This window comes from Sebastes umbrosus, chromosome 22 (assembly GCF_015220745.1).
Source record: "Sebastes umbrosus isolate fSebUmb1 chromosome 22, fSebUmb1.pri, whole genome shotgun sequence".
In the NCBI taxonomy this organism is placed as follows: domain Eukaryota; kingdom Metazoa; phylum Chordata; class Actinopteri; order Perciformes; family Sebastidae; genus Sebastes; species Sebastes umbrosus.
The window spans coordinates 17,943,218-17,961,965 of record NC_051290.1 but is presented as its reverse complement, the minus strand read 5'-3'; the positions used below and the strand labels follow the sequence as shown (position 1 = coordinate 17,961,965).

Genomic DNA, 18,748 nt, shown 5'->3' with positions numbered 1-18,748 from the left:
AATGCAGGCTTAGGCTGTCACTAGCTCCCTTGAAAAATGATGGTGTCCCAGCATTGTACTGACTAGGGGTTAAGAATAGTCCCTGTCAAGAGGGGTACATCATTTATTAATCAAGGGACATGAAACGTCTTAGATAGTTTCCCCCGAGGATTCAAACTTTGCACAACTTGCATTAATATTTGTCAGTGTTTCAAGATTTTGAGGGTGGAGGCGGAGAGGATGTAAGAAACCTAATCTATTACCAACAACCTTTTTTTTTTTTGCGCCACTGTAACAGAACCAACGGACAAACAAATGCAAACATGCACCAAGGTGTTCCCCTCAGATATCTCTCACCCTGTGAGCTTCGACCTTTGCTACATTAACTCGAATTGTTAGTTTGACAGCCAGCGTCCAAGGTTCCAACGGCGTAATACAATGGCAGTTCCGCACTACCCGGAAATACCTTAGGGTGGCCCCGGCACAAACAATGAACAAGTGCTCTAAAATACAACAACATGTAGCCACATTTTCAGTGTGTCACTGCCTGACATACCTCCAAAGTTTTTTATAGAAAGGGATATTATAAGACCTGCACTCTCCTCCGCTTTCCTGTACCAACTCCCTGGCAGCCTGAGAAGTATATGCTGTATTTCTGTTACACATTTGTTTTTGTTTTACAATTAAAGTGGTCCCTCTACGAATGTACTCTTCTAAAGAACAGTTTTGCTTTCTTGTAAATGTGCAATAAAACAAGGAAATGGAGTGAGCTGGCAGTAACTGGGTGTACAGTAGTGTGAGGGAAATGGTAGACTCAGGACTAAATTTGTGTTGCAGTTGCTTACCAGTGCAGTCTGGTTGTGTTGCTAAGCAGAATTTGCCAGTACAGTAATATGATTTATCACCAATGATGTCTATCCCCCCTGCACTCATTTACATTTTTGGTGTGCATGCAACAAATCCCAAGGGGATCAGCGATGGGGGGAGTGTGATTACAATATCTGTATTGCTCGTGAGAACAAATCTATTTTCAGGGAGAGAGAGAGAGGTAGAGGGGGGAAGACCGGGGTTCAATCTCTGGGACGCTCATTACCATTCCGTCTGACACACATTCACACTCGCTGCTACTGTTGTTGCTAAACAGAGAGCTCAGCTGAGGACCTTGAAGCTTCATGCCGGGAAAATTGGACCCAGGGGAAGGGGGTGGCAGGGACTGATGCCAGACTTCAAGAGCCACTCGAAGCACCTGGGGTTTCAATGACATTAGCATCAGTGTTGTTTGGTAGGGAGCGAGAGACCAAGACACTTGAAGGGGGCGGCAATGAAAGACAACAATAAAATTGGAGAGGGGACGAGTGGGATGTGGCGAAATTTTAAATGTGATCACATTTTGTGTTTCTTTAATAGAGGCATTTTTTGCAGTGCAGTGAAGATTATTGATTTTTCCTCAGTCCTACAGTGGAAGTTTGGAAGCCTGGCCAATCAAAAGCAATGGAGGTAGCGTGGGCCTCAGTGGATTAGACTAGCAGGGATGGTGGAGGGGGAACCTAGAGGGAGAAACCAAAGCTCTGGTGGCTTCAATAAACCCACTCTGTGAACCAGGAAAAAGATGGAAGTTTTTCACCCTCTCCCTTACCCTCCTGTTTTAAGCAGATAAGCTGCTTCCAGGGTCTTAGTTATGCTGTGTAGAACCCACAACACGATATGGAAACTTTTTGACAAGGCAAAGAAAAGCTGAGAAGTCCGCTCCTCATGTTGTCTTTTCTATATTGACAAGAGGGATTTGGGGATGTTTGGAGTGGTCAGTGCTGGGGGGAATTACAAAAAAAGCCTCTGTGATGCAATATACTGAGCAGCATAGTGAGCACCGCTCAGACATGGGTTTTAGTGAAGGCATGGTCTCAATTTTGTAAAGTTTTGCTTTGGCTAGACGGTGCAATAAGGCAGAAATGGCCATGCCAGGATGAGTAACTGGCAGCCACACCGTGAACCCTTTGGGTTTGCTTCCAGATTAAAGGGGTTTCTTTCTTGTATGTGAGGTGACAATTTTATTAGGCCATTTTCCTGTGATATTGCCATTGCTCACCGTGGCATTTATTGTGCCAAAATAGGTGGGGGAAGCAGTACACTGGAGGGTTCCTGTAGTTCATAAGACTTTAACATTATATCACATGTAGTCCATTTACAATATCAAATAAGAGCTCATGAAGACAACTGCGTAAAATATAACTACACAGTACACATTGACTGCTACCCAGGTAGTCATATCCTGAACTATGAACAAGTTGCACATGTGGTCTAGTCTGTGCTGGGTTAACTAGGGAGCCTATACTTAAAACTACCATGGCAACTGCTCATCTTGTTAAACGTATCAACATGATTGGTATTTATAGTGTGTACACAATGTCTTTTCACCATAAAGCTATTTATGTGCAAGGGAAACATGGCAAACGACATTACACTTTGTCCGGAAATTTGGATTAAACTTAGAGAGACATCATCTGCCCTTGGTGGGATATTTGCAGTGTTGTATATTCAGTCCTGTGAGACTTTGCGGCTCTTGGACAAGGACATCAGTTTCCTCAAGGGAGATTCTTTTTGACACAGGCGGTCTTGACTTTCCTCATTCATCACATAACAGTCAGCGCACCACGGCGGGGACAACACTGCATTTTAAGGGAGTCGGAGGAGCTGGTTTGTTTGGTCGCTGACAGCCGACGGCAGCCACACCTACTGATAAATTGAAAGTATCCCCTTTGTACCGCTGTTGTATCTGTTTTTACTTAAAGGTGCTCTCTACGATATTCAGAGCATTAATATAGCAGCAAACAACTATCTGCTCTGTAAAGATATAGAGGAGTAATGTCTACCTGAGCAGATAATGAAGTCGCTCTTCCTCTGTGTGTTTTGTAATCGTGCATGTGAGCGTGCCCCACTGGCGAGTTCACAGCTGCCGCTCTGCCCATCACTCATACGGCGGTTACAGCTGATAACGCAGTCTTGACCGACGGCGTCATCGCAGAAACGTAGCACCCAACCTCCGCTTCCCCCTGAGGTTTACACTGTTAGCGCTGTGTGCACCGTTAGCTGCAAGTCGCTGGCTCAGCCGTCGCCACGTTGAGAGCCGTGCGGATGCAATAGATATGCTCCCAATCTCGCATTGAGCACCTTTAAATACATTATCTTTATGTGTTAACTGTATAACTCTACAAACAATATGATAATGAATGTGTAATGCTTTCAATCTGGTACAATGTCGGGGGCAGTGGTGTCTTATGATGAAGACTACACTCATAATTTGCACGTTTTCTATGCAGTGATCACAAATCACGCATTATAACTCGAAAAATAATTCACCATCTTTTGATGTGGCCTTAAATGTCCATAAAGATTATGACTTTTATCTCCCATTACACAAACGACCACATATTTCTTTGAGGGTTTGATGGGGTTGTTAATCATCACTAGCTGCTAAATTGTTCTTCACCAGCCAGTGGAAATTCTGTCAAAACCTTTCTTGCCCATATTACACTACCCTCGCTCACCCCTCTAATTTTCAACTCCTCGGAGACGGACCGGAGGTGATCATCTGTAGTCAGTTGAGGGAAAAGAGAAAGCTGCATTATCCTACATTTACATAAGCATCTTAAGTAGCTTGTATCTTTTCTTTCATTCTAAAATTCTCTTTCCCTCATTTTATACAAGTGTCTAATTGCTAGGCTCTTCTCCTCTGTTTTAATAGGGATATGTAATATAAAATGTGACAGTTATGGTTCGGTGCATCATCGTAAGCATGCATATTTCAGTGCTATTAAATACTTGATTTATCCATGCATTTACGGCCCACATACAGTCTACTGGTATTGAATACCTTGTAAATGTTTGAATTGAAGTATATTAAGCCTTTCCCCCTGTAAAATAACTATAATTCTAGGCTACATCTTCCTCTTTGGGAGGACCACAAGAATAAACACAAAGATCAGTTTAATAAATGATGAAGCAGCTTACATTCACGATGGCACAATTATTACTCCAACTAGGCCTATACTACAACCGATCCACTGCAATTGGCAGTGGTTTCCTCTAGTGCTCTTTGCAGATTAATTTAAGTTAATCATTGGGTCGGCCATTTCTCTCTCAGCGAAACATGTCAATGAATGCACACACAGAAAGAGAGAGTGAGAGTTCTGTCTCTAAAATGGCTTCAGGACTGAGTGGCCGCTAATTGGAAATCAAAAGCAATGGAGCTGGAAGGCAGCCCGGGAAGGAACAGTGGAACCTCCAGCGCCTGTTGTCGGTCAATTTAGACCATGACGGAAAAGGCCCTGTTCCTTGTGTCACCATTTAACCTATCCACCAGTGTGGAATGGTAGCAGCTGTTTTTTTTACAGTGCCACATAATGGGACAAAATGGCTCTGACTGGCTAACCTCCAGCTAGCTGCAAAAAAGGCCTCGATGCAGAGAGAGAAGGAGAGAAGGTGTGAAACAGACATCGCAGAAGAGAAGAACAGTGCTGCCATGTTATCAATGATACTGAGAGAGCTTGCACCCTTCCATCTGAGCTGATATAAACATTACTTTTTTTTTTTTCTGTTGCAACAAAGAATTAGAGAAGCACTGACGGCAGGCTACAGATGGCCCGGGCTCACGCAGACTGCAGAAGTATCTAGAAGTTTACACAAGTCAGACAAGAAGCCAGATTGGCTCCAAAGCTGAGGCTTGTTCTTTGAGGGGAGGCAAAAAAAAAAAATATTGCTCACTTGTTTTTAATCTCTCTTCAAGTCGAGGTGTGAATAAGTACTTTTTGAGTGACAGCCCGATGAGCGCAGATATAGAAACTTCATCAGGCGGTTGTCAGACTCGGCGCTGTCCGGTTTAAAGGCCGCTCAGGCGTGACAGCACGGGAATGAGGTATGCTTATGTTAGCACCGCAGCAGATGTTCCTTTCCTGTTGCAGCTGTCTGCTGTTTGAAAACAGAAGCGCTATGCCATCGCTCTGTATCTCTCAATCCCCACATCTTCAAAAAAAATCTCCTTTTAATTTTTTTTCCCTTAGGTCAGACTAGAGTCAAATTAGATGATGACAGATAAGCTAATAACCACTTGATGTTGTATATAAAAACATTTAGAATTGTGCATGCTTTTTGCTCAAACAACTGCAATCTTAACATGTTTATCATAAAGAGATGAGACCAATCTCAAGGATATTAAAAAGAGTTCATACGTTTTTTTGCCATAATGCCATCTGCTATGCTGTAAGAGTGCGAATAGGAAAAAATATATATGAAAGAAATCAAATGCAGCCGGGGTTTGATGCATCTTCCCAGGGGCCTTGTCCAAAACTGGGAGGATTTAAGGGACTTTTTTTTTCAAATGCAGTTTTTTAAAGAATTCTGCCTGGCAGACCTTGATGAGTGATCAGAAGTTGGGGAGATCAGAGGGCCCGTGGGCTCGATGCTGAGTTCTGACCCTGAGTTCAGCTACGTAGAGGTGGGATAAAGACTCTCTTGCCTGGGGAGAAGTAGACGGTTGGGCAGAATAGAAAGGAGGAAATAAAAAGAGAGGGAGAGGCAATAGCCTTGATGCCTATGGCAGCGCAGCACCGGCTTGGCCCTTCATATCAGCCACTTGTGAAGACGCGGAGGTGGGGGGGTGGGAACCCTAGAGGCAGTCGTATGTCGACTGGCGCGATCAAGGAAGGCTAAAAGAGGCCCGGATTGGAGTGGTTCCTCCAGGCTCTGGTGTGAGTAGGAGAGGCAGAAACAGGGAGGCTTTAATGATATTTGACACTTCAAATCAGGTTCCCAAACATTGGCCTCTACACAACAAGAAAACCATTAACATAGTTCACGAAGACACACCTGACAATTGACTGCATTTCCAAATGAAATTCACCAGGTCCAAGATCACAGTCGTTTGTGGCCTCGCTGTACCGTAAACGCTCACGCTGACTGTCTAAAAAAGCTCCGTCTTTTAAATCTCTGACTCAAATAGATAATTAGACATAATGAGTAAACAGTGTGGCCGCAAGATGTGAGCGTGCTTATTGCTTTTTAATTGTGTTTCCCTCTGTGCGCCGAGCTAGTTCTGAGCGCTCTGGTACCTGTGTGCACTGGCCCGTGCGAGGCCAGGTGCAGTCATTACCGACGGGACAGATGGATCAGCAGAAGTGCCGCTCGTTTCCCTTGCAAGGCAACACGGTGGCAGCCATATGTAGGCTCATCATTAAAACTGACTTTTGACCTTCCAGCGGGCGTCTGTCATTCTAATGGAGTTAATTAAAAACGTCGACCGGTGTGTTAGGATGTGGTATTTCCTCGCTCTGTGTTTGTGGATGTTATTGGTTTGTGAAGAAAGTAATAATGGTGTTTGTGTGTGTACAGTATTTGTGTGTGCATCCATTCATATGTGGATGCATGCGCCTTTACAGTATATGCGCGTGGAACATGTCGTCCTGCGCATGCGCGTGACTCCGGTGTCAGACGTGTTTAAGTTTTTGAGCTCCTTTTAATATTGCCAATGCAGCTCCTTTGAAAATTCATTAAAGTGCTTCGACCCCTCTGCCATCTGTGCGAGCGAGAGGGAGAGAGAGCCGTGCGAGGGAAGCAGCTGGGGAGAACGGGAAGATGAAAATTCTGACACGGGCAGAAGCATGCGGGCAAGCCCCCGGACACAGAATGAAGAGCCACTGATATGCCAGCTTTGAACTGCTATTTATTTATTCGTAGACCTTATCTAAAGGCTGCGCTCAAAATTCTGATTCCCGGATAAAGACTGCTCGTCTGGGTCACGTCTCGCTCTGGATAAAATTTGAAAGACAAACGTTACGTAACCGTGACGCTAATAAATAAGAAAAAAACAATCCCTTAGAGTGCTAATTAAAAATGCTACACACAATGCTTAGTGTCAAGCTGAAATGCTATTAACTCCACAATTACATACAGTATATTACCAGAGGAAGATGGCTGCCAGATTACACTAATAAATCTCCATTGTTGACGTAAATTGCACATACAAATGGACATAACCGAGCCAGATCATCATTATATACTGGAGTTTAATGACCTAACACCCATTTGGAACCTTTATGCCTCGATGTCCGACACTTGGCCTGATTTCAGCTTCAATTTAATTCGCCAGGACAACTCGTTATCCGCGGGACTCCTCCGTAGCTGCCGACAATCACTGCGGTAAAGCACCTGATTAACAATGCTGCCGGCGCTCTTCTTCTTCAGCTCCTGCCATCTTCGTGCCAGTTATTTCTCACAATGAAGCAATATCAGTTGCGGTGTTTATGCCCTGTAATCACTTTCTCCTACACCTGATCTCCTCTTCATAAACTCAGCGCGCCAACATTATTGCTGTTATAGTCGGAAATGTGGAGCTATGTATTATGCATTAACGATGATCCCCCGGAGGGAGGGTACACACACACATACTTTGACGACACACGCACGTACTCTCATAGATGAATGTCTGTGGGTATACTGTAAATGCATACCCAAGTGTGCACACACACACACATTTCCTTGTGTTGTCTTTTCCTCACATCTTAACGTCAGCACACACACACACTTCAACATATGCCTCAAAGCATCGGGGTGTAAGAGAGGCTGCCTGCACTTTGCCTCCTTCTCTGACACTAATCAACACCTCTTCTGCTATTAAAAATACCTCTCCTTGCCTTTTGATCTGCTAACTATCTCATTTGCATGACTGGCGCTCAGCAACGGGGACCGGGTTTGGAAAGGTGTGACGATGTAAGGTGGGACAAAGAGGAGAGGCTGATGAGGGTGAGAAGAAAGAAGAGTAGGTGAGGGAAAACAGTGCAGAAAAAAAAGTATGGCTGCTTGAGGAGCAAGGGATCATGCACATGTTTGTTTCAGCATTTTACTTATTAGCATGTGAAGCTCTGATTCCAAATATTTTGGTGCAAAGCCATTGGTATTTTCATGTAAATGTGTGACGGACTAAAATTAACGCAGCTAAAATGAGATTCAATTTGGCGAGGAAAAACACCAGAACCCTTTGCCTCCTCTTCCCTCCACCTTTCTTCTGCTCCTCGCACTACTCCCCACTTCCCCCTCCTTCCTCTTTCTCCTGTTGGCTGACTTTGTGTAGCGCCATGGGGCTTCCAGTGAGCCCGAGCCTCTTTGGCAAGACCTGTGAGCATGGATGGCATTGAAGAGGCTGCGATGGTGCATCCAGACGATGGGTGTAGTTGGGCAGGAACGCGGGGAACAGGAGGGTGAAGAGAGTGAAGTATTCAGCAAATGAGGGGGAGAGCGGGGTAGAAAGATATAGGGAAGTTGTGGGAACCATTGTAGGTGGTTTCAATCATTCTGATGCCATCTGTTCCACTCTATTTTTCGCACTGACAGTGGATATTTTCCCTGGTGAGACGAGAGGAGTCAGTGTGCGAGTGTGTATGTGTGTGTGTGGACGACAGTGAGAGAGACTGAAGGACAGAACAGTGACGTTTGTCTCAAACATACTGTACATCTGAACTGTGTAACCCAGGGGCCTGATTGTATGTGCTATATGGCTGCAACTTATGATTGCTTTCCATTGATTCTTTTCATGATCAATCAAGTCTATAGAAAGAGGTGAACAATGCCCCAGTTTTTTCCTTACCAACAGTCTGAACCCAACAAGATTAAGAGTCTACCGCAACGCTACAGGCTCTGTCAGGCTGTACGCACACATACTAACGTCAGTAAGCTAACACACTCACACTGACAATGCTGATATTTAGCAGGCATAATGGTTAACATGTCCACCACCTTAGTTTAGTTTGTTAAAGGACCAATATGTAATATATGTACTGTAATAAATCAAAAAAATCACCATGATATGTCATCAGAGATTAAGGAAACATGCTAAATTGAATTAATGGCTTCTCCGACAACAATGCTACAACCAGTACGTTGAAATTTCCATTCCGGTCCGGAACGTCTGTTTTTGTTTTGCCCGTGTGATCCCGTCCACTGCCTATTTAGACACCCCGTTGCCACATATGAGACAACAAATTGGCGTGCAAACACAGCCTTCTGCAGCTATGTAAGCAAGCATACAAACTGGATCAACAGGGATAACATAACCTAATAATTCTACCTGAAAAGCCTCTGCGTTCTCTGTGGTCCGTGTGCAGCTGGGTTATCGAGGCAGCCAGTATTTGAGACACACGGCCGGTGAGTGGCTAACATGTTTGAATTTGGACTTACCCATGTTAAACACTAGCTGTCAGTTCTACATATTGTTCCTTTAACATGCTAACATTTGCTAGCAGTTGCAGGTATTTTGGTCATAAACCAAAGTATAAGTTTCCTTAGTAATAACAATGTTGATCTGATGACGGCGCTAGATGAAAACCTGACATTATTAACATTCATCCTGAGGAGTAGAGTGTACCAATTTTAAGTGTATGTACCAAATTTGCAATACATCCAAAAGTTGTCAATATATTTCACTCCAAACTATAATATTTCACCCGTATGGTGCTGACAGATGAAAAGTCAGGGGATCACCTCTGGAGACCACGAATGTCTGTACAAAACTGACAATCCATGCAATAGTTGTTGAGATATTTCAGTCTGGACCAAAGTAGTGGACCGATTGACCAACAGACATTTTCATCCCCTGCTGCTAGTGAGACTAAAATGTTGGAAAATAGAGAAATATAGCAAATTTTCACATTTGGGAAGCTGGTAGTTTTTGCCATATTTCCTTGATAAATGAGTTAATAAATTATATAAATGTATATATTTCTTGTTATTTAAAATAGTACTTATACATGTTTATTTATCGTCTGTCCAGTCTCCAGTGTGACTTCACTACCTCTATCACTCAGCTGGGTGCTGGTACCCACATCCTCTGGGCATTTAACTCATGTTACCTCTCTGCTTAAACATGCATGAAGTTATAACAGTGCTCCGACTGCTCCCTCATTTGCTCTTTCAACTGAAGCTTTCTGTCTTTGTCTCCTTATGAGCTCAGCTTGACTTTTTTTCTTTCTCCTCCTCCTCTTTCCCCCTTCATTACCTACCCTGCATCACTAGTGTCTCTATACATCTTAGTTTCTTCCTCCTGGGTTACAGCCAGCACTGAAAACCCCTCTTCATGTCACCCTGGTTGCTTATATAAAAATCCAACTCTTCAAGATAAAAGGCTACTGAAAATAATACCAGCATTAGGGTTTCCTATTTCACAGCGTTTCAGTTCTGAGGGGTCAGTGAATGTGCCTGATGTGGAATATTGAATATGAAGATGGGGAAGCGCCATAGTGTTTTTTCAGCATGTTTGCTCAGTAAACGCAGTGTTATTGGATCTATAAGGCTGCTATAACGGTTCAGGGAAAAGGCCACCGTCGGCTTACACTGCACCTCCAAAAGAAATTGGGGGGGAATAAGGAGCAAAATTTAGGGGAATTTAAATAGAGAATTGTGCTGAATAAGAGAATAGACAGCACAGGTTCACCGCTCCATAACAGAATGCTAACATAACATCGGGGATAATAATCAGAAGTGGTGCTATTCGGAAATTCAGGAGATCACAAAGTCATTATGATTCATCCTCTAGCCATCTGTTCCAAATGTAAAGGGAATCCATCCTGTAGTTGCTGAGACATTTCACAAAATACAAAAATGTTAACCTTATGGTGTCGCGAGATGAAAATTTAGAGGATCATCAAAGTGAATTAGCTTCATCATCTGGGGGCTGTGAAAGTCTGTACAAAATGTCATTGCAATACATCCAGCCGTTGTTTAGATATTTCAATCTGGACCAAAGTGGTGGAAAACATATCGACGATGCCATCCCTAGAGCCACGCAGCTAACGTGTCTACAAATCTACCTAAAGATCTGCTAGTTGTTGGTCGTGTGATCCAAACATTTCCAATAGCTCCAAAGCGTTGTAAAGTCCAAAAGTCCAAAAATATATATAAAAAAATATGTAGTAATTTCCAAAATTCAAAACATGTTTTTATCTAACTAAATATTCTGCTTCAATCCATATTTGTCGGCGTTTAGCCTTTCAAAATCAACATTTTCACTACGGTTTGCTCTCCTGCTTGCCACACACACTGGCGATTATATTCATTACAGAAAGTTGATTTAATAAAAAAAAAGATTAACTCATTTAATCCGATGAACCAGATTATTCAAAGTGAGTATTTTGTTTGATGTTTTTTTTTTTTTAAGATGATTTAATTAAATATGACTACAGACATCCAAGGCTTCATTGAAAAACCCCAATAGAAGCTTTGAATGTAAAAAAAAAAGGCATTTTTGTACAGCCGTAGAGGCATAGCAGGCATAGCCTCTACTCTTATGTCTAAAATCTATCCAAACAGCCAACCATGGCGTCAATAGTTACAATACTCCAACCTCCCAATGTGCTGCACATTCAGAAATCAGGAAGGCAAACAATAAGGCTGCTTAAGGCTTGGAAGTAGTCTGCTGGGACTCAATCCCACCTAATAGTCTAATTAAAGCCATTGATTGCTTATATAAGCACACATGAGCAGTGGACATTCCCCACTAACAACCACCCACAGGACTGGTAATTAGCACAAATTCTGAGGTATGGTTAACTCAGTCACCGTTCCTCCCACCTCATTTGCTGTGCGGCGGTATTGTTTTTTTATCGACACTCTTTGCTTGCGTGACCTTTCTGTGTTGTTCCTATTGTGTCGTATGCGCCTTCACTCTCCTGTGACCGTTGCTATCACTCCTGAGCATCGGTGTTCAATCAGCATTCAGATCTCGGCCTATTTTTTTTCCTTCAACGCGCACAATGGTTCTGATGATTTGAGAGGACTAGCTAGGGAACTGGGCTTTGCTGAATACCTCTGTGAGAGCTGTTTGGATTTGATGGCCCCCAGTGAGATCCATTGTCAAGATCACAAAAAGTCAGACATTTTTACCTTTTCAGGCTCTCTGAGGCATGATTTTTATACCCCGCTGTTTGTGAGTTGTGACTCTTAAACTTACCGAAGGGGAACCATATTTAATGAATACTGGTTCTCCAAAGAAGGCGAATAGGATTTTTGAAGTGAATTATGTGATATAAATAAAGTATGTTCCAGTAGAGGACAGCACCTGTCTTGTGGCAATATATGTCTGAGGTTTATTTTCCTACAATGCAAGTTTTATCTTTTAGAATGGATAGCAAGGGGGAATATGATAACAATGTAATGATAACTGATAACTTGTGTTCTAAAAAAGGAGGTTAGATTTAGAGTCTGAGTTAAGCGCTAACAGTAAGGAAACAAAGGTTTCCTAAAATAATAATCAACAAAAGAGGGAATATAAATTGTCCTAAATTGACTTTGATCACCAGACAATGAAATGTAGTGTCAGAGGTCAAGAGGCTTGTTGTGGCAACAATTCAGGATGATGGCGTTGTCATGAAAACTGGCGAGGACGCGACTGATTTTCATGGCACTTTGAGTGCAGAATAAAAGCTTGGTCCTTTATAATACAAGGAGAAATAGAAAAAAAAGAATAGAGAAGAAAGAACAAGAAGTAACTAACACTCGTTCTAAGGTTACGCAGAGCTCTAGTATATTCAAAGGCCACATAATATACATTAGTTTGGTTTGGACATATTGAATAAAAGAAGTGGAAGTGAGACGCTGTGTAAGTCGTGTTGGGCCTTAGAAAATGTTCCTTTTTACCGAATGTGACTGCGGCATGCATCCAAGTGGCAATACACACTGTGCCACCTGTTCAAAATTTGCACCACAATAGCCACAGTGTGCCTAAATTCAGCACATGTAAAGAGGCAAGAAGCAATCTCTGTCCCCGCTACACAAAAGATCCCTCCCCAGGCTAACGTGCTGTAGAATGCATTATTGATAATTTAAAGTAATTATGGAGAAAGTCCCTGTTAGGTGCAGAGTATCACCTGCTGGGTATCACACAATACATCATTTGGCAGCAGCCATTACTTTCAGATGGCCCACGAAACAGGTTGAACGCTGAATTCATTTTGATTTCACTAAAAATGTTTCCTACAGTAGACCGACAGCGGGCCTACACAATGCCTAATCACTTGAATCACTTGTGTGCACCATATGAGAGAGAGGAGGGAGGTTTGTATATCCTGGCAAAGAAAAGACCTGTATTATGGCTGAGCCGGGCGTTAAGCTGCGTCCAGGTGTTCGCCTCTATCCAGGTGGCCATGTAATACTCTCGCCGACCCAGATCATGGCAATCATGGAGCTGGCAGAGATGGCTCACTGCCGACACCAGTGTAGTGCCCGGGTAATATGCCAAGTTGGCAGCGACATGCCTGAAAAGCAGGCGGGCACAGAGGCAGAGAGTCTCTAACGCTTCTGGAGTGGAAAGATGGTGGAGAACCTTTCATTTTCTTTTTTTCACAATTCATGAAAATGGCACAGTCTGGTGCGAGGCCTGTCTGATTTCTTTGACTTGTCGGTGTCAGGAGTGCCGGTGGTGGTACATCATGCTCTGAACTCTGTGTCAGATAATCAATGTTTTATCGTCTCACTTAGTGGAGCTTGATACTCTGTTCCATGGATTATTTTGATTTTTTTTTTTCTGTTCTGGCACCAAATTTCTTGTTTTTCAGTGACGACCCCTACAAGCATATCTTTTGCCAAAGATTGTGAACATGCTATTATCATGTTCACTCAAAAATCTTCAGCCCGGGAGATGTTGTTTATTAGCTCATGGATGCCAGAGATATATGCAGCCCTACTCTGGCCTGTAGAGTCTGGGCTGCGCTGTGTGCTCCACAGTGTAAGTAGCTTGGCTGGCAGGCAGCCACAGACAAGCGCCGTGTTTCTGCTTGCCATCCTCTCATTTGACTGCATGGTAATTACCGTCTCAATGCGGTAAAGAAAAAGCAGCTTTTGGTAGAAGGATTGAGAGAGAAAAGGGGAAAAATTGTGAGGGTGTGTGGCTTAGCAGCTTAATGAACATGTCAGATGTATTTAAACAAATGGATTACCACATCTGTACACACTCGGCTGGATCGCGCTTGCTCCAAAACACTTAGCAGTCTGTAGTGGCGGGGTGAATGAAAAAGACATATGCTGGAGATATGCAGTAGGGAATATAACACTGCTGCATTTGTGCATGAAAAGGAAATCAGTCAAATCAATTCTGGCTGTCACTCAACTCTATTGCTATGGCATATATAGCATGCTGCTCTTAAGAGGGTGTACATAAAAAATGGCATAAATAAATGCCAGAACATTTAAAGCATAAGAGACAAAGCCTATATTTATTTCAAAACCAACTTTTCTACTTGACAGTTAACTTTCATCCTGAAACCTTTTATTTCTATCCGTAACTATGTGGCTCCCAGATTCCATTTCTCTGAGCTTTTTATCCTGACCTTACTTCGGCGTTCACCAGAGCTGTCCGTGTCAATACATTGACTAAATGAATAATAGATGCTCTTTTGTGGCATTCTTCCGCCAAGGCGTCTTCCCTGTTTGAGAGGCTCACACATGCTCCTGAAATGTGTGTTCTTTGGCAGAAAAGCTGACAAAAATGTCCCCCGTATGGCGTTTTTTTTGTGTCATATAGAGAGGTTAATGATGGGAGGTTATCTTTTAGAGGGCAAAATGCTCAAAACACTAATCATTTGACCTTTTCTACTTGTCAAAGTTGATGCAGAGAGGAAATAGCTCACCTCTTTAAGCCGCACGCTATGACATGAACTCTGTGCACTTATACATCCAGATTTATTACATTTGTAAAGCAATGTGCAAGGTGTAGATAACTTAAGAGTTATATCAGCGCACTTGACACTTGCTCATGAACCTCGCTTAGGCTGTAAGCGCCTGTGTCGAGCCTTGTTTGTAGCTTCAAGCCATGTTTGTAAAGAAACATTATTGCAGGTCGGCTGTCGTGAAATAATCCCGTCTCTGCTAGTTAGAAAATGGTGTTAACTCTCAATAACCTAGCATTTGTGAAGGGCTGAAGGGCCACTTGGAGAAAGATGCTGTTGTTTAGTGAGTTCTTTGTATTGGCTCTTTTTTATATATCTTTGCTGAAGGGAAAGCTGCTGTTTGTATGACTTCAAATGTTCTTTCACCACTTATGTTTGTACTAGCAAAGAAACAAATCTACAATACTGAATCAAATCAACCCTGACTCCTACAATATTATGCTTCCATAAAACTACACTGCATTATCAATTACATTTTGAGGGAAACTTATTCCCAGATTACGGTCACAGTTTTAAACAGTTTGAAACCCTTGATTCAAGTTTTAGGCAACAAAAGTACTTAGTTAGGATTAGGCAACACAAGTACTTAGTTAGGTTTAACAACAAACATACTTAGTTAGTGTTAGGCAACAAAAGTACTTAGTATTAGGCAACAAAACTACTTAGATTTAGGCAAGAAAACTACTTAGTTAGGTTTAGGCAAGACAACTACCTAGTTAGTTTTAGGCAACAAAACTATTTAGGTTTAGGCAACAAATCTACATGGTTAGGTTTAGTTAAAAAAAACACATCATGGTTTGGCTTAAAATGACAACAACGTGAATAAAAACAAAACAGAAACGCAACAAAACTACTTTGTTAGTTTTAAGCAACACAACTACTGGATTAGGTTTAGTAAAAAAAAAAACGTCATGGTTTTGCTTAAAAAAGACTGTAAGTGAGCGTTAGTGAAGTAGTAGTGAACATTTTCGGTTGTTATGCTCAATAACGGTGGCTCGATATGCTACATTACCGGTTCTTTGTGCCGCTTGTTAGTACGTCACTTGATGCAGCCGTCCGCGGACAATTTGTAATATGTCAAAGACAAACATAATACACAACAGAATATGTTTCCTTCCCAAACATAATTGAGATTGCAGTTTAGTTGTATGGGAACGTAATGTTTAGGAGACAGGACTGATCAAATATGTGAACTGAAATGACAGTTACATCAGACATATTGTTCAGACTATCATGGTGTAAAAATGCATCATTCCATTCCTAAATCATGTCCCAACACTGACGTCTGCACGTGTTGTGTGGTTTACAGTGTAGCTCCTTGCCGTGATGTTAACGGACATGACTCACTTGTGTTAGACGCATTAGAGCAAGATGGTCCTGACTCATTGCTGCATCATGGAGCGGTGGCGTGGTGGAGTGCACAGGACATGGTACCCCTTACCCAGAAGAGATAGCCCAATTAAACTGACCAATTGGAATCGAGCGAGCCCGGTTGTCCACCTGTTGTGGAGGTTAGAAAATGACACTTCTACTCATTGCTCATTCTGGACGATACAAGACCCATTAGTCTTGCAGCCATTACTAAGCAAAATGTCAATAGCTTATTAGAGAGGGAGAGACACGGTAAGAGAGACGGATGGAGGAGGGAGGAAACAAGAGAGGAGGAGAAGGAAACGAAGGAACCATGAAAAGAAAGCACCATTTGTCACTCAAATGTAACAAAACAAACACTCATGCGGGTCACGGCTTAGTGTTTCAGCCCGCGTGTGACAACAATGGATGCTCAGTTCCATGTTTGTGCCGTCATTTGGTTTTAATGGTTTGATAATGTGCCAACACCCACATCATTCTGAGCTTTCCACCTTCATCTCTCTCTCTAACTAACTCGAGCATTCAACTGAAAAGCTGACAAAGTCTAATGAAATATCTCTCCTGAGTCCAGCATGAACATTAAGACGCATCATTCTTCTGCTGTCTCTCTCTCTCTCGTTCCTTTCTTTCTTTCTGTTTCCCTCTTTCCCTCACTCCTGCTCTTTTGCTCCTGCCAGTTTCTCTCTCCCAGCATTGTACAAATGTTTCTCTTGTCTAAGGAACCGTTCCATATGTTTGCAATCACTCCGGCTCCCATGCCTGCACAGATCATTTAGCAGGCTCCCTCATACATTTCAATTAGGCCCACCTAGCGCAGCCACAGACATGGGAAAGCAATATTGATTTCTTGATATCCTGTGCGTGGGTCGGACCAAATTAACGCTTGTACTGGGGAATATGATAGATCCATAACAATTCACTTGTTTGTTGCCATATGTGTGATAGGCTGGGCTTGTTAGTATACAGAGAATTGTCAAGTATTTAACTAATTGAAAGCCATATTCATGACAGCTGTCCCCAGTGCACTCTCAGTACGGATAACAGACGTGGCTTAATAATAACGTGGTGAACATTTAAAGGCACAGTTCTAACATACAATGGTTCCTTCCTAAAAAAAAGAGCTAAAATAACACCCTTTATTTTGCTTTGAGTGGCAAAAGGGAAAGTGGCATTTACCAAATGTTGGCTGCATCCTGAAAAGCACTTATTATTCAATTACTAGCAGCTTTTTAAAGATAGGCTGGCTGAAGTGTGGTCGCTCGGGGAGCAGCCGCTGCCTGGTAGCTGTCAGTCACTCTCTGCCACCTCATCCATTCTCCTGACACTCTGCAAGAGCCCAGAGAGAGCGATCAGTCAAAGTTCAGGAGACAGGGACGCCACATCAAAGAGCTGATGGGACTTTGGAATCTAGGGTACGCTGCATAGAGTTGAATTCTACACGGTCTTTATTTCACAACGGTTGCAATTGCTACTCAGCTACTGGAGTACAATTTTGAGGTACTTGTATTTTACAGAAGCACTCCCAGTTTGTTGTACTTTGTACTTCACTACATTCTAGGGCTGCACAAGTAATCAAAATGTTATCAAAATCGCAATATGGCCTGGCCAAATATTCAAATCAGAGGAAGCACAATATTTGTTAAAGGAGAAATGTGTGTCAAAATACATTTTAAATTGAATATTGTCGTTCTGCAGCGATGTCCTGGCCTACACATCATATTACACAAACTTAAGAAAACATCTTTATTTGTCAAATGAGAATAATGATGTGATCGTAATTCCCTCTAATATCGCAAATTGTATCGCAATTGCAATATCAGTCGAAATAATCGCAATTAGATATTTTTTTCAAAATCGTGCAGCCCTACTAGTTTCCAGAGGGAAATGCTGATTTAACAATATGAAAGTAATTCAAATTAGCTCCACATTGACCTGAATTTTAGTGCATCAATAAAGAAAAGGGACAGTTGCTTATGCATAATAAGTACTTTTACTTTTGATATTTTAAGTACTTTTTGTTGATAAAACTTCTGTAAATTTTTGAAGGCAGGACTTTTATTTTGACATTGGGGTAATACTATGTTTACTCAAGCAGGATTTGAGTACCTCATCCATCACTAGTTATGCAGGTATTATTAATAATTTTGAGGATAGCCTACATAGTATGAACAGACCCATTTAACTCAACATATATTGATACATACTGTATGTTATATAAAGTTTGATTTGAAGGTATTTGAAAGCAGTCTCTAAATTGCCTAAATCTCCATGTTGGTAGATCAGTTCAACCCCTTTTATACAGATGACCTGCAATAACATGCTTTACTGAACACGTCTAACCTGTATTTGACCCTATTAACATGAGACTGCTGTCACAGGTTAATCCTTGGGCAACTCTGGTCAAATAGATTTAGGTTTGCAACAGTAGTTCCATTTACATTAATGCTCATACATACCACAGCATGTACAGAGTACAGATGCTCATAAAATTAATAACATTAAATAAAAAAACAACACTGGGTAGAGTGGCTGACCCGTAAAAGGCTGTGCGACCACTACTATTACCAATATATATATATAGTATATTCTAATTAATTTTAATATATGTCCAATATATAAAGACATTCCACACAGACTGCCCTCCAGGTTTCATCACATGAAAGCCTCACTGGGCTCAATGAACCCACTTTGCA

General features: G+C 42.1%; 1 protein-coding gene across 47 annotated transcripts in view; it reads right to left on the bottom strand.

The window, feature by feature from the left end:
• Positions 1–18,748, bottom strand: part of LOC119481487 (receptor-type tyrosine-protein phosphatase delta-like) — a 399,777-nt gene that overhangs the window by 281,030 nt on the left and 99,999 nt on the right. The window lies entirely within an intron of this gene.